Raw genomic sequence first — 14978 nt, 5'->3', positions numbered from 1 at the left:
TGTGCTCCTGCAAGGCAACAAATCAGGTTCAGGGTGCCATTAAATCCCAGGGCTCTGCTCATTGTGTACCACTGCTTGTCCTCTTCCTTCTCTCATATCATGAGATAAAAACCGCATCATACTATATGCTTGGTTGAATGACATGTGCTTAACACCTTTTTTTCTTCAGTTTCGATGTTTCAAGACAGGGGCAAAAGATGTAATAATTCTAAGAGAATGGGTGAGCCAGAACTGAGCAAGTTTGCAAACACACATTTACCAAACTCTGCTATGTGACAAGTGATTGGTATTTGAAAGTGTCCTGCCAGATCAAACTGTGAGCGACTAGCTAACCTCAAGAGATACTTTTTTTCTGTAGAACCTGCTTGTATGTTATGGAATAGTCAGCAACTTACTCTCTACCTATGTGGTATAGGATAGTTCACTAAGTGCATAAAACACTAGGAGGAAAGAAGATATGTAAATGGGGCAACTAAGCATGAGATATTTGCATATAGGAGACCTGTGTTTACGAACTGATGCATTTAATGGAATTAGCTCAAAAATTTTCTCTTTTTTCAATTTAGAAGTTAGTTCAAAATTTTTCTTTTTTTTCAATTTAGAAATTGCTGATCACGGTTCTTTGGTTTTTCCTCTCAAAGAAAAAAAGTTTTATAAAAAATATTTCACCAGTAATACAGACAATATTAGTCGTGAACAATATTTGCCTCATATGAGTGCTCCCCTGGTTATTATAAAACATTTCAGTTTGCCTAAACACAGACCTTGAAATACAAAATTGGAGGAAGCATGTCTCCAACAGCTCATAGTAATGACAATTGTCTCTAATCTAACTGCCAGTTCCCCAAAGCATAAATGAAAAATCAAAGTTGCACTGCATGACAGAAGCAGAGGAAAAAAGCTCTCATCGGAAACTTGCTTACCTGCAGCCAGTGTACTGAAACTACTGATTTGCCATCATACAGTGGCAGGGTACTGAGATGAGGAAGCTCCAGAGCCGTGAACCCACCAAAGGTCTGAACCATACATCAGTAGTGTTAACAGTGGGTACAGCTCCTTCCCCTCCTGCCACAACCACCTGGGCAACTTCTGCACTTGGGCTACCTCTGACTTCAGCCACTGCATGTGTTAAGCTCATCTTCAGCCTGGACTTAGAAAAAAGTATAGTCCTAATTTCTCTTGCAGCACGGGACTGAAGGAGCCTTGAATTACAGTCTGCAGAGCTGCGGGCTCAGGAGCCCCCAGCTCAGAGGTACCAGGCTACCTCCTGGGAGGGCGGGAAATGCTGCTGAAGCAGCCAGGTCCTCTCTCTTTGGGTTCACAGGTTCTCACTTCGACAACCTGAGCAACCAAAGTCCACAAGATGGGAAAACAACTGGAGCAGCCCAGTAACCAACTTGCTTTATAGAGTAAATGTCCCTGGTGCCTCCAAAGAAGGTGGCAGGTGACACCTGCATGGGCTGGACCTGCTAAAGAAGGTGGTGGGATGGAGATGGAAGTGTATATTTTAAAGAGTAATATGGCTTTTCATATGGCCAGAGCCAAGCCAGTCCAGAGTCTGCCAAGGAGGGGAGAGGCACTAGACCTCCATAAAATACTTCTGTCAGCCTTCACGTTCAGCTGTCCACCACTGCTTCTGTCACAGGCTTCTCCTTCAGAGGTGGTCAACAACTCACAGAGGACACCCTTAGAGCTAGAAGTCACACAGACTCTCCCCTCCTCCTTACCCAAGACCAAAGTCCTTCTGTGGCCCAGCAGCCTGACAGGGGGCTGATTTCCTCCTCTGCTTTTGTTTCTTCCTCCTGGGAAAGGACGAGCACACAGCTCATCATTAACCATGCGCTGAAAGGCCTCGGCTGCTGGCAAGGAGAGAAGAGGCAATGGCGGGCTGGCATGGACCATGTGTCACCAGCCACGGTGTGTGGGAGCCATGCCGATGCCTGCTGAAGGCTGCACACCTGAACAGCACCAGAGGAGCTTTCTCACAGGGGTCCAACACGCCTGAGATGCTGCCCCTGCACAACAGCCCAGACACTGTAACCCTGCCAACGTCAGGTCTTCCATGACTGAACCAAGCTGCAGCCATGGCTGAGTTTGTCCTGAAATGTCTTTCACAAGTGTCACCAAGCACACTACTCCCTCCCACTCCCCAGCCCGTAGAAATCCTGCCACAAGCCTTGGCCTCGTACACACATGCTATTTTTACACATAGAGGTAAACCTGGTAAATTCAGTGGGACTACTTTCTCGCACAGCAATGCATACGTTCAAGGAGTAAGGAGAAGAGTAATCACCAGTTCCCTTTTTTAGTCTAGTTACCTCGGCAGAGCAAAAACAAAAAAGATGGACAAACGCTGAGAAAAGTCCATTTGCTGCATTTGGGGTAATTGACAGTGAGTGTTTGCGGTACCTGCCCTTGTAGTGAACTTGACCCATAGAGCACCCAACACAGAGGCCAGGGCAGCAAGAGTTTTGTCTGTCACGAGAACTGTATCATAGCATTTAGTTTGTTAATTGATAGCTTTAAGCAGTATGAGGATGAAGGAGGAGAAGAGACGATTCATGTTTCTACCTAATTTCTGTATCTTGAAATGTGTATTTATTATTTTCTTATTTATTTAATTTATAATTTGGATCTACAAGAGAAGGAGAGATTTACAAGCAGCATATTTATTTTCTTTGTATTCCAGGAACTTCCGTGGATATTTCTTGTATTGTAGTAGATACTTATTTTATCGATTCAAATAAAATATGTTCCGTTCGTTAAGAAAAAAAAAAAATAAAGGAGCAAGTAGCATGTGGTAGCATACAGGTGTTGGTGACTTGTGGAAAGCATTTAGTGGAAAGTAAGGACAGGGTCTGTGATACTGAAGAACATGAACACCTCATGACAAAGAACCCAAATTTTGCTCCCCACAGGGAGAGACTTGGAAGTGCATGTTTGTGAGCGGCTCCAATATTTTATGGGTGGTGGCACTGCCAAAAGAGGTTAGATGTTAGATACACATAGAATCATAGGATGTCCTGAGTTGGAAGGGACACTCAAGGATCATTGAGTCCAACTCCTGTCCCTGCATATGACAACCCCACAGTTCACACCACCTGTCTGAGGGCATTGTCCAGTCTCTTCTTGAACACTGTCAGGCTTGGGGCCGTGACATCTCCTTGCAGAGCCTGTTCCAGTGCCCCACCGCCCTCTGGGTGAAGAACCTTTTCCTAATGTCCAACCTAAACCTCCCCTGGCACATCTTCCTGCCATTTATCACCAGAGAAAAGACATCAGCACCAACCCTTCTGCCTCCCCTTGTGTAGCTGTAGCCATGATGAGGTCTCCCCTCAGTCTCCTCTTCTCCAGGCTGAACAAACCCAGTGACTTTAGCCTCTCCTCGTATGGCTTCCCCTCTAAACCCTTAATTTACACACCTGACCTCAAGTGCATTACAGACACAACATTTAGTCTCACTATGGCCCTGTGAGGTAAGCAGTGCCACCTCCCTCCCATCAAAATAGAGCATCAAGACAGAGACTCCTCAAGGGTAGATAAGGCTCTGGCAGAGAATAAAACCAAGAGCTCCCCATCTTCAGCCCTACCAGCTGACAACAAAGTCACTTACCTCAAACAAAATGTGGTCTTCGGAGACTGTACACTGAACCGTGGCCCTACACGAGGTGGGTTGCACAGGGACTCAGGAGCCCAGGTCAGGGCAGCTGACACAGGACTGCAAGGGGAGAGTCTTTAAGATACAACAAGGAAAGAAAATGTATAGTGTCGACATCTTTCACCAACCTATCTGTTAGATGATGGTTTGTCCCCCTGCTTGCCGCATGGCCTATACCCCACACAGCTCTGGTGAAAAGGTGCATCATTTTTGGTCCTTTCATTACAGACAGTGTCTATGTTTAAAATGAGCAAAGGATGAGTGTCCCTTTGATAAGTGTCAACACTACAGGACGTGGGACAGATTTTTCTTCTGGGATGTGGGGTAATACCCTGGTGTTTGGTAGGAGCTCCTCTGCAGATACCAGACCCTCAGTCATGTGTTAAAAATGTCAACATGAGTATGGAACAGGACATGGATATGCAAGACATTTTCCAGATGAAAATGTTCAGAAAGCAACATTGGGTTGACTTCGGTGCACCATAAGAATAATGTAAAATAGTGATTAAAAAAAACATTTTTTCAAAGACAGAAAAGCTTCTAACTGTGCAGCTGCCTGGCACTGCCTGACCCGTGAATATTGTCATACTTTATAACATCTATAAGAAGATGCATTTTTCAGATGCATTTAATGTCGTTTTACACTTTTGTGTTGCCTGGAACTAGAGACTAACTTGGGCACTGACCTGACTGAAACAGACTGCCTGATGACAGGCCATCCCACTTACAGGAATTTATGTTTCATTTCCAAAAAAAGGTTTCTAATTTCTTGCCACCAGTTCAAAAACACCTTTGTGGCAGAGCTACTCATTTAAATACCCATCATTTCTTTGCATACTGCTTTATTTAAATAAACTGTACTAAATTTAAAGGTAAGCTACTATATAAAATAATTCTTACTGATGCATGAAAAAATAAAATCTCAGATATGCTTTGCCTGCCTTTCTTCCCCTTTTGCACCCAGCTTTACAGACCCTGTAGCAAACAGGTTTGCCAGAAGAGTTGTTCACAGACACATCACTGCTTGGGGGAATACGACACACTTTTTACAGAAAACATACCTAATTCAAACATTGGCATTTGCAGAATAATTTCACATCTGAGAGTTACCCAGCCAGAAAAGTTGCAATATCAGGACTTGCATATACAAATAAAACCAAGCCAGATTTCTCAGATGAAACACTGTATGCGAACTCTACAAACAATGCAGATTTCAAATAGCCATGAATATTTTATGAGAGATTTTTAAAATCTCAGTGTTAACTCCACAGATTATCCACGAGTGAGCAGCTCAACACTAGATGATATTGAAAACTTTTTAAGTGGCAAAACTATTGCTTAAAGGAATGGGCACACGGATCCCTAAAACACAAAGCAAAGCATTTAGAAGGAAAAAAGATAGTTGAATATTTAATAAAGTTAGATGAAGGCCCAGAAGAAACAAGCAGCTGAGTTCAAAGGAGAACATGAAGTGGAAGCACATGTGAATGATGGTCCTCTTCTCAGCCATCAGGTTTGATTCACTAAAACTAAAAAGGCATCGTTCTTATCAGCCTTACTCATAAGCCCCATGGAGCAGCCATGGGCTCCACAGTGAACCCCAAGGCAGGAGACCCAGGCAGACACTGGCTGGCAGCTCCAGCCCCAGGTGTCTCGCCCTGTCAGACCTCCCGCCCCACAGATTCACCTGCCAAAACAGTTTACTCTGTTTATTTTAGACCAACATTTTCCTACTGCACTGCCACAGTTTGCATAGCAGTGAAACAGTGAGAGGCAACACACCCTCTATTTGCTTGATGCTTCCTTTTTTTGGGAGGGGGGGCGTGCGCTGGACCATAAAGCAGAAGAGACATGCAAAGGGTCCCGCAGTGTGCACCCACTACTGACGAAGCATTTTTGGTGCAGCGAGCCCTCGGCGCAACCGTGTCGGGAGCTGACACTGCAAAACCAGCTGCTCTGCTGAGGTATCGCCTGCTCCTGCCAGCAAAAGCAAAAGTGGGTTCAGGAAGCACCAGCATCGTTGTCAAAGCAGTTGTCCAGGTAACGAAGACCACGAAACACACAGCAAAAGCTTCAGAAGTTACAGGCTGCTTTATCCTGGGAGTGCAGTGACAAGCCCAGCAAGACTGTGTTTAGTTGCTGGGCTGTACAGAAAGTCCTGCAAGTGAAAACTGCAACCCTATAACTTCTTTATAACTATGTCCCAGAGTCCTCGTGATACCGGATATCTAACATCTGTCCTTGTAAGTTAGGAAGCAAACAGATTTTTTATCAGATTTGAAGCAAGTTGGATAAAGATTTATCTGTAATGAGCCCTTGTAAATGGGGTTCATCAACACTCAGACTCTTGCCATGTCTATTCTTTTAATCATGATGGTAAAACATCTAAAAGCCAAGCCAGGCTAATAATTTTTTTAATTGTTTACATTATAAATAGAAATATCAAGTTACTTAGCTGACTATCATATGCTTGAAGTGGGTTAACCCATTAGTGGAAGAGATGCAAATATTCTAGGGAAAAAAAAGAGTACAGAACAAGTCTCTGATCATTTTCCTCCATGAACAGACCTTTCAATGCAGAAGCCACCAGCGGCCAACACACTGGGCTCCGGTGCCTCAGTGCACCAGCCACACACAGCAAAGGTCCATCAAAAGCTGCCAGGGAGTACGCAAGGGTGTGAACACATGGTGCCATCATTCAGCCTGGGGTTTTGCAAAGAAGCTTTAATTTTTGTGACCATTGCACAGCTGACACCCGACTGACACGTGCTGAGGTAGTTGTTCCTTTTGCAGCCACCCACAAGGCCCTTGGCAGACATGGGGTCTCCATGTGGAAAGCAGAGATGCTCAGTAACTATGTGGTGCCTCAGGTGGTGCCCTTTCTTCCCTGACCTTTGCCTCCTAAAAAAATGAGACAAACTCCACCGGCGTGACAGAGGAGCCACCCCACATGTGCAAAACAGCTACGGTCTGGTTGCCACCACTTCGCCACCTGTTTTGCCTCAAGTCAGTCCTGCCTGTGGGCAAGGAGCAGGAACCAGCCCTTGCCAGGAAGCTGGGGAGCAGGAGGGCTCAGCCCAGGCTGCTTCTTCCACAGCCAACAACATTCCCAGCTGTGCCGCGGCTGGCCCCATGTGCCTCCTTGTGCAGGGGAGGATGTGTGTGCAGTGCTCACTCATCTGTCAGTGCAAGCATGCAGAACAGGATCTGGCCCGATTTGCATAGCAGCTGGACACATCAATGGCCTCCCCGCAGACCAGCACCTCAGCATCATCTCCCAGGGTTAAAAATACCTTCTTACTGCATGTGATCACTGCTGGGCTGGACATACGTGTAATGAAAGCTCAACCAGCTCTGGAGACCCCAGCACAGGAAAGACAGGGACCTGTTGGAGAGGGTCCAGAGGAGGGACACAAAAATGATCAGAGGGCTAGAACAGCTCTGCTATGAGGACAGGCTGAGAGAGTTGGGGTTGATCAGCTTGGAGAAGACTCCAAGGAGACTTTATTGCAGCCTTTCAGTACCTGAAGGGGGCCAATAAGAAAGATGAGGACAGACTTTTTAGCAGGGCCTGCTACAACAGGACAAGGAGTAATGAAACACTGAGCCAGGTTGCCCAGAGAGGTGGTAGATGCCCCATCCCTGGAGACATTCAAGGCCAGGCTGGACGGGGCTCTGAGCAACCTGATCTAGTTGAAGATGTTCCTGCTCATTGCAGGTGGGTTGGACTAGATGAGTTTTGAAGGTCCCTTCCAACCCAAACTATTCCATGATTCTATAATCAGCAAAGATGGAAATCAGAAGCCCTCTGAATCCAAAAAGCACAGGGGTCTGCAGCCTCAGCCCCATAGAGGGTCAATAAAACCCTTCCTCAGCTGGTCCAGCCACTAAAGCAGGAGCCAGCAGCTCCATGTAGACAGCATGGCGAGGAGGAAGACTACACGTTCAGGCTGATAATGACCTTTCTGCAAAAGCAAGAGAAAGAGCTTATTCACACAACTCTCATTTTTTGGTGCAACCAGCTGGCTTATGCCAGCCTTGCCACTACACAACAGCCCCCAGTAGGCATCCAAAATACTGTATGAATTACCAGTTCAACCACCACATGCCAGCATCACACTGACCCAGCACACGGCTCTGAGACCAGGTCAGCTTCACACAGGTTTGCTTAGCTCTACACTATAACACCACATTTCAGCAGGGAGAAGAGTTTTTCACCTATAGCTGCTGACACACATGGGAGCCTTCAGGAGCCTTTAGGTCACAGCACTGGGCTGTCTAGGTTCAAATCCAGCATTTTGGGGTGTGTTACCCCCCAGCAACCCTGTAAGGATGCAGGAGGGTGCTGGATGCTCTGCCCAGAAATCTTTGCCCTCCCTGGGAATCCTCAAATAGAGAAGAGAGGCAGGCAACCACACAGGTATGCAGAGGTAAATGCTGCTTTACTAAGACACAGGCTCCATCCTCAAGTCTCTTCCTACGTCACTGGCTAACCCGGCTGGCACCACCACCTTCTGCCTTGTAGATTGCTGCATTTTCGTTAGAAGAGTGTTGGTACTAGCAGGCTTGCAAATGGCTGTTCTACAAGACAGCTAGAGGCTCAGCAAAAGCAGATTTCAACAAAAGAAAAATATACTCCAGCTACTCCAAGTGCCTAAAAATAGGGTAGAAAAATTGCTCCACTGTGATAAACCTCACTGCCTTTATAAAGTCATAGGCATGAACTGCATCTCAGCCACTGAGCTGAAGCCTTCAATTATTACAGGAAGACAGAGAAAAGTTAGGTTCAAAGTTGATAGAACAGGTATAAAAGTTTACACACAGCTCCCAATGGCCCATTGACTGCTCAGCTTTCTGTAGTTCCCCTGAAGTGCAAAGCCAGCACAGGATGCAGTCATCGAAGCGCTGACAGAGGCTCTGGGCAGTGCAGACCTCTGGGACTGTCCCTGTTGTCCTGGAAGCCCCCTCCACAGGCTCCAGGGGAGGCGGGCACCCTCATGCCAAAGGAGAAGTCTTCACAAAGGGGGTCAGCGGTGCAAACCTCAGCACAGTCTGCATTTAGTTTTGGAACTGGTGCTTCTGGCACCTTCCATGAGAACCAATATTTTTTTAAGAACCTCAAGGCAGCTCCCCCAGGATCTAACAAACACAAAAAAGCTAAACCCTCTGCCCTCCTGTTTGATGCACCAGAAGAAAATCTTGAACTGATGTTTGCGGTGAAGTTGGAGATACATGAAGTTATGGAGCCAGTTTTATGCAAGAGTCAGGTCAGCCAGTTACAGCAGTCACTTTTGTCCCATCAGGTCAACAGCAAAACCCCTTTGGTAATTCTCCCATGTGACCCAGAACAGAAGGAAAACTCCCAAGTCATCTTCTTCACATCCAGTTGTGCTCCCAGCTGGGGGGTTTTTAGTTTAAGCAGAATATTTCAGAGAGAAAGTAGCATTTGTGTGAACCCTGCAACAGATTTCTGCAATACCGAACAGAACAACTGCCTCATAGATGGGCACAGGTAGCACTTAAGAGAAACACTTCACATGATCGAGGAAACCTTCTTGCCTCACGCTTGCTACGCAGGAGGTATGTGTTGTACTAAACCACCCATTGACATGCCCAACACCCAATCCCATACAGCGCAGGCCAAAAAGCTGGTGGAGTCTCCCTGGGCCACGGAGCTAGGGGGTGCCTGGCTTCAGTCCCTGCCACCAAGCCACTGTCACCTGCTGCAAAAGAAATTACTTTATTTCCTTTTACTTACCATGAGAAAACAGCATAAAGTCCATTTTATCAGGACAAATGCACACAGCTATTATTAAGTTTTACTGCATCTTGATAACCAGTACTGACATGGGTACCCGGGAGATGCCACACATTGGGAAGCTAAAGGATTTCCCTCCCACGTTGGAAATAGTGTTCTGTGAGGTGACACTGTTGTTGTTTCATAAATATCCTGACAGGATAGCTGGACACATGTCACCTTACATCGCACAAGGCTGAGGAAGAGGGTGTCCCTCACCACCAGCATCACGCACTGACTGCATGGTGACCCACAGCCAGCACACCACCTCAGGGCAGCAGGGTCGCTCATGTACTGCATGCTGCAGGTGAGGGAAAGCAAGCCAAAAAAAACCCTGTGTCTGCAAACAGCCAGATCGGAGGCTCTGGCTATATTTAATTCAGGTGACACAAACCTCGGCTGGTTCTCATTGCACACTCCAGATATGCACACTCCCCATGGGAAACACCATTTCACGTGGCAAGGCATGAAGAGGAAAATATTCCCCTTCCCTCTGAATGCTTTAACATTTTTCAGCGTCGTAAGGCATGCAGTTGTGGATTTAATCTGCTCTAAACGGTGAAAACTAGATGTGTCTGAGTTTCGTCCTGCCCAGGCTGCGGGCCGTGCCGGGCAGTGCCCCTGAGCACACTTGGACAGGCTGGGCAGCGCAGAGCCGGGGCAGTGCCTGCACCCCGCGGCTCCCCAGTTCATTCCAACCCTTCACCAGCCTTTTTGGACCGAAATCCTCCTTTCTAACCTGCATCAAACCCAAGCGGAGTTTTTAGCATCACCACCTGACTACTACTGAGTAGGAGGGGGAAGGCACAGAGCGGGAATTTCCACAGCAAGACATCCTGAGCTGGAAACACGCCTGGCAACCAACCTATCGAATGAAAGTCAATGCTGTAAAGGTTTTGAGGTGGCTGAAGGTCATTTTTTTCAAGATCTACATTCCACCTGCTTTGCAGCTGTCATGTTGCTTAAGTAAATTGGTAGCTGATAGTTTTAGTCATGTTCAGTCAGAGAGGCTTTTTGTTCTGAGGTTTTTCATAGAAAAAAAAATGAGGTACATAATCCTTACTGCAACGTGATCATGTCTGTCCTCCCATCTATAACACACTTTGCAAATGAAAAATCTGCAACAAGCACTGCCTGCAAAATATTCTGTCCATAGTCTCCCAGCCAAAAAACTCTGTATCTCCAAACTGCCCTCTCAGAATCAACAAAACAAAAACCAAAAACCCAACAACAACAACAACAAAGTGTCAGGGAAAGAAAAGAAGAAAAAGGGGGAGTAGAAAAAAAAGTTATACCAGGGTACGGTAGCAAGTACTTTGGCGCAGCCACCATCTGAACTTTAGGGGTCTGTGCATGTAGATTCAGCCTTGAAGCTCACGACATCTCTCCTAAACAAGCAGACTGAGAGTCCTGCTGATACCAGCGCTTGGGAGGCACACAGAGAGGCAAGCACTTTAGGCTGCCACTGGTCCTGCTCGCTTAGCTCTAGAGATTTTAACTAAATTAATGTTATCTTTTCCCTCCATCATGTCATAGTCAGACCTTGCACAATCATAGTGAATTTTTCCAACACTTTTATTTATCTGCATTTTTGAATATTTAAGCAGGGCTGGCTCCAAGTACCTTCGCAGAACATGCCTTTGGTACATATAAAAACAGTCTCTAGCAAGAGTTTGGAGGAGGTAGAAGGACAAGGTAGACCAGGACTGCTGCCAAGAGCTGGACCTGCTGCTGGCTTTTCCACCTGCAGAGCTGAGCTGCCACGGGGCAGGGACGTGGGCTGGAAGGGGGGTGCTCAAGCCGCCCTTGTCACAGAGCTTGTCACCGAACCGCGGGAAGTGGGAAGCTGAGCAGGATCAGAGGCTGCAGGTGCTTCTCACTGAAATTGCTCTTGCAACCACTAATTCCCATAAAGGTAACATTTCTCTGCTTAACTTGCTGTTACTTGCTCATTTAAAGCTGGAAATGAGAGAAGCACACATGCTTACTCCCGCCTTCCCCAAGGGCAAGGAATGCAATGCTATCCCATGCAGAGCCAGGCTGGGTTATAAACACAGGCCCTGATGAGTTCTGGCCAAACATTTACCAGCTGAAAGCATTAGATGCAGAGCTACTGACATTGTCTGTCATGAGCTGAACTGAAGCTCTGGACCTAAAAACTCTTTTGAACATGAATTCCAGAGGCGGATTCAAACTCTGAAGCTATTTACAGCCACATTGCTGAGGGCCATTCACTATAAGCATGAGACAGGAATACCTCACGTGCAGAGAAATTCCCCTCGTCATGTATTTATACCCATGTTTGCTACTGAGACCCTGCTGGGGGGGGGAGGGGGTCGGATGCCACTCACTGTCACCCAGCGTGTCAGGAGCTCTGCAGGGACAGGAGCAGCTGCTGCCAGGCAGCCCTGCACGGCAGCCGCCCCGCTCTGCTCCCCGGGGTCAGCCCAACGGAGCCCCCGCACCGACTCTGACCTTTGCCATCTCCAGCTGCGCCCCCAAAGCGCGACCTCGGGCGACCCAGGCCACGTCTGCCATTTTTCCCCAGCTGGCTGGACAAAAGCAATGGAAGATGTAATACATTTTACACATTTGCCCAATGCAATTAGCGACAGGCTCTCGGTCGAGGGGCTGTATTGTCACACTCAGCTGGAGCCAGCTAAGCTGATTTGTCCAGGCTCGCAAAACTTCCCTTTCACAGGCCAGTGACTACGGTCAAAGGACGAACTGACAAGGTCCCATCTTGGCCCCAGCTGCTGAAAGGTCCACCCCCTCCACCTGGCCCTACAGGGAGGTGGGATGTTTTGAAAAGCACTGGGTTTCTTTCTCCCTTGGGCTCCCTGTTGGACAACCAGGTCCATGCTGGAGTAGTTTCCAGGCTCCCTCATCTCCCATCCTGGGCTGGAGGTCTCCCACTCCAGCCTGGTTTGCCAAGTTGCTAAAACATCCGTGCCAGCACTGCAGGCCAGTATTTGCAAACTACACAACATACAAACACAAGTGTAACCATAGATTACTGCTGGCCAAGGAAAAACACGTGCATTCTGGTAAGCACCAGCAAGGGCACAAAAGGAGCATAAATTCAGTGAATGCAGGGTGCTCCATACCCAGTCACTGCAAGTTTGCTAAAGGAGAGGTTGCATTAAAAACAACAGAGAGAAAGGAGAAAAACAAAAAAGAGGGGGAAAGAAAAGAAAAAGCTCTCCTCTTCCCGCCAAAAATTATGCGGCAGCAGGCCCACAGAGTGTCTGCCAGATGACCTGCTTGTCACACTCATAATTGCTTCCCATCTGGTGTCTGGAGCACACAAAGCCTGGCCGTTTGCCAGGGCAGGACGACGCACAAACTGGCCTAATTCTGGTGACACAGGCCCTCCAGACACCGCTGAGCCGCTCGTTTCCGTATGGCTGAGGAGGACGTGGCATTCATTTGTAAATTGCCAGCGGCTGATTTATCCGGCGATTTGGGCGCTGCTCAGCCCAGCTCTTGCGCTTCCCCTTTGCTGCGTGGCACAGCCTGAGCCCCGGTGGTGGGGCGAGTCCTCCTGGGCACCCAGTTGCCACAAACACACACTTGCCAGGGTGAGAAGTGGGCAAACAAGGAAGCCGTCCACCCACACAACACTCAGTTTTAAGATGGGCACGTCAGGCTAATTCATCCCTACCCATACATGAAGAAGCATCCTCAGCTGCTCTGATTTACAAATTTGATCGCTTTTCCAAAATTTGTCTTTCCATCTAATGTATGTGCATAGCTCATTTTGTTCATGTAGCTCCTGCAAAGACTTCTGAGGCGCTTCATATCACAGCTTGTAAGCATGGTCTTTCAATGAGCAGCTTGCTTTGTCTGCTTTATGGATTTGTTCTATTGATGTTTTTTTCTTTATATATATATATTTAATGCCTACTGTAGTAAGGTCTTCATACCCTCACAAAACTGAGGAAATACTTCTTAACCTATGGGACAGACCATTTTAAACCAGAGCGCACAATACGCACTACTAAAGTTCTGTTGGTTGCGCAACAACCAAACATCACTTTAACAAGGAGTAATTAAGATCAAGCAACTGGCCAACAGTCAGCAAAGAAGTAAGTGCTGCGTAAGAAGAATTCTACCAGCCCAAGAGACAAAACACCCTTTCCCCTCAGTGTGACACAGGACGGCCACAGACATACATCCTGCCAGCCAGTACACAGCCCATTCCCATCTTGTATGTGCTAAGGCCATTAACATCTGTCTTCTCTGAAGTCAGAGGGTGTGACGACACAGACAGTCATAAGTCAGGTAAAGAATCCAGAGGACTCTCTAAAAATAAACCCAAATAACAACTCCAAATGTGTTTAAAACCAGCAGGTAGACAGAATTCTCTTTGCAATAGCAACTGTATCACTGGGGTCAGGCAGTCCAACAGCAGGCATCCTCAGAGGACTCCTTCCAGTTCTATACTTCACAAAAAACACACACAGCAATGAAGCAGAAGAGAAAATGAGATTAAAAAAGAAAACCAAACCACCAACATGAGTTGATGCTGAAAAGTGCCATATTGCACATCTCTTACTCCAGATGCAAACAGAAGCTTCACTGTTGAGGTTTCTTCATCATCATTAAGGTGGAATACAGTGGATATGAGTATTCAAATTTTTACTTTATACAAAAATGCAAGATTATGTACGAATGTCCAAAGCTTACCTGTTCTTCCAACACATCAAGCTGGCACAACTACAAGGATCCCATTGTTCCCTTCAGCTGCAGGGCAAGAATCCAGCCCACTGCAGGGCTAAGCTGGCTGTCTCCAGGGGAAGCTACACAGACCAGCATGCTGCAGCTTCAAGAGGGACCAATCTTTTGGCTCAGCTGGCACAGAAACAGGAATCCACAGCTTCCTCATGAAAGTCAGCATTTAAGCCTGTAAAGCTTCAGCTTATCCAAGGTGAAGGAAAATTATTAAAAAAAAAAAAATTAAATTAGGTCTAGCATTAGAAGACATTTGTGTATTTTCTGCTTAGGTACTGAACTTTAACTGTTTGTCACAGAACCAAATGCAAGAATCAATTCATTTCAGAATTTTTGTTGTTTGCATAGTGTTGGACCCTGGTCACAGGTGTGGTGCAACAGTGGTCAGTTAATATTCAGTGTTAAAACCCTTATTTCATGAAGCTTGATTCACTCACAGCCTTGCATCAGGTTTAGTTTGTTGCAACTCTACAGTAGAGTTACTCTCATGTAAAACCAGAATAGTAGTAGGAACTGGGCTTATTCTCACCAACCAATTCCTTAAACACCATTTCTTCCAAGTCAAAGCCAGTCCCATGAGTTCCAGAATATTCATATAATCAAACTTAGGGCTGTAGTTCCTCCTGGATGTCCATCAGCTCTGCTTTCTCTCACTGAGCAAAGCTCAGTTCAGAATAATGAACTAGTTGCATCATCAGAGACTTCACTTGCACCTGCCTGCACTTCGTCTGGATCTCAGACATCAGCAGCCAGCCGTGACAGGAACCAATGCCCCCCAGTCAGCCCACC

Source organism: Streptopelia decaocto (genome assembly GCF_964273445.1).
Source record: "Streptopelia decaocto genome assembly, chromosome: 2".
Lineage (NCBI taxonomy): Eukaryota > Metazoa > Chordata > Aves > Columbiformes > Columbidae > Streptopelia > Streptopelia decaocto.
The sequence above is the reverse complement of the archived record's forward strand: the minus strand, read 5'-3'. Positions refer to the sequence as shown.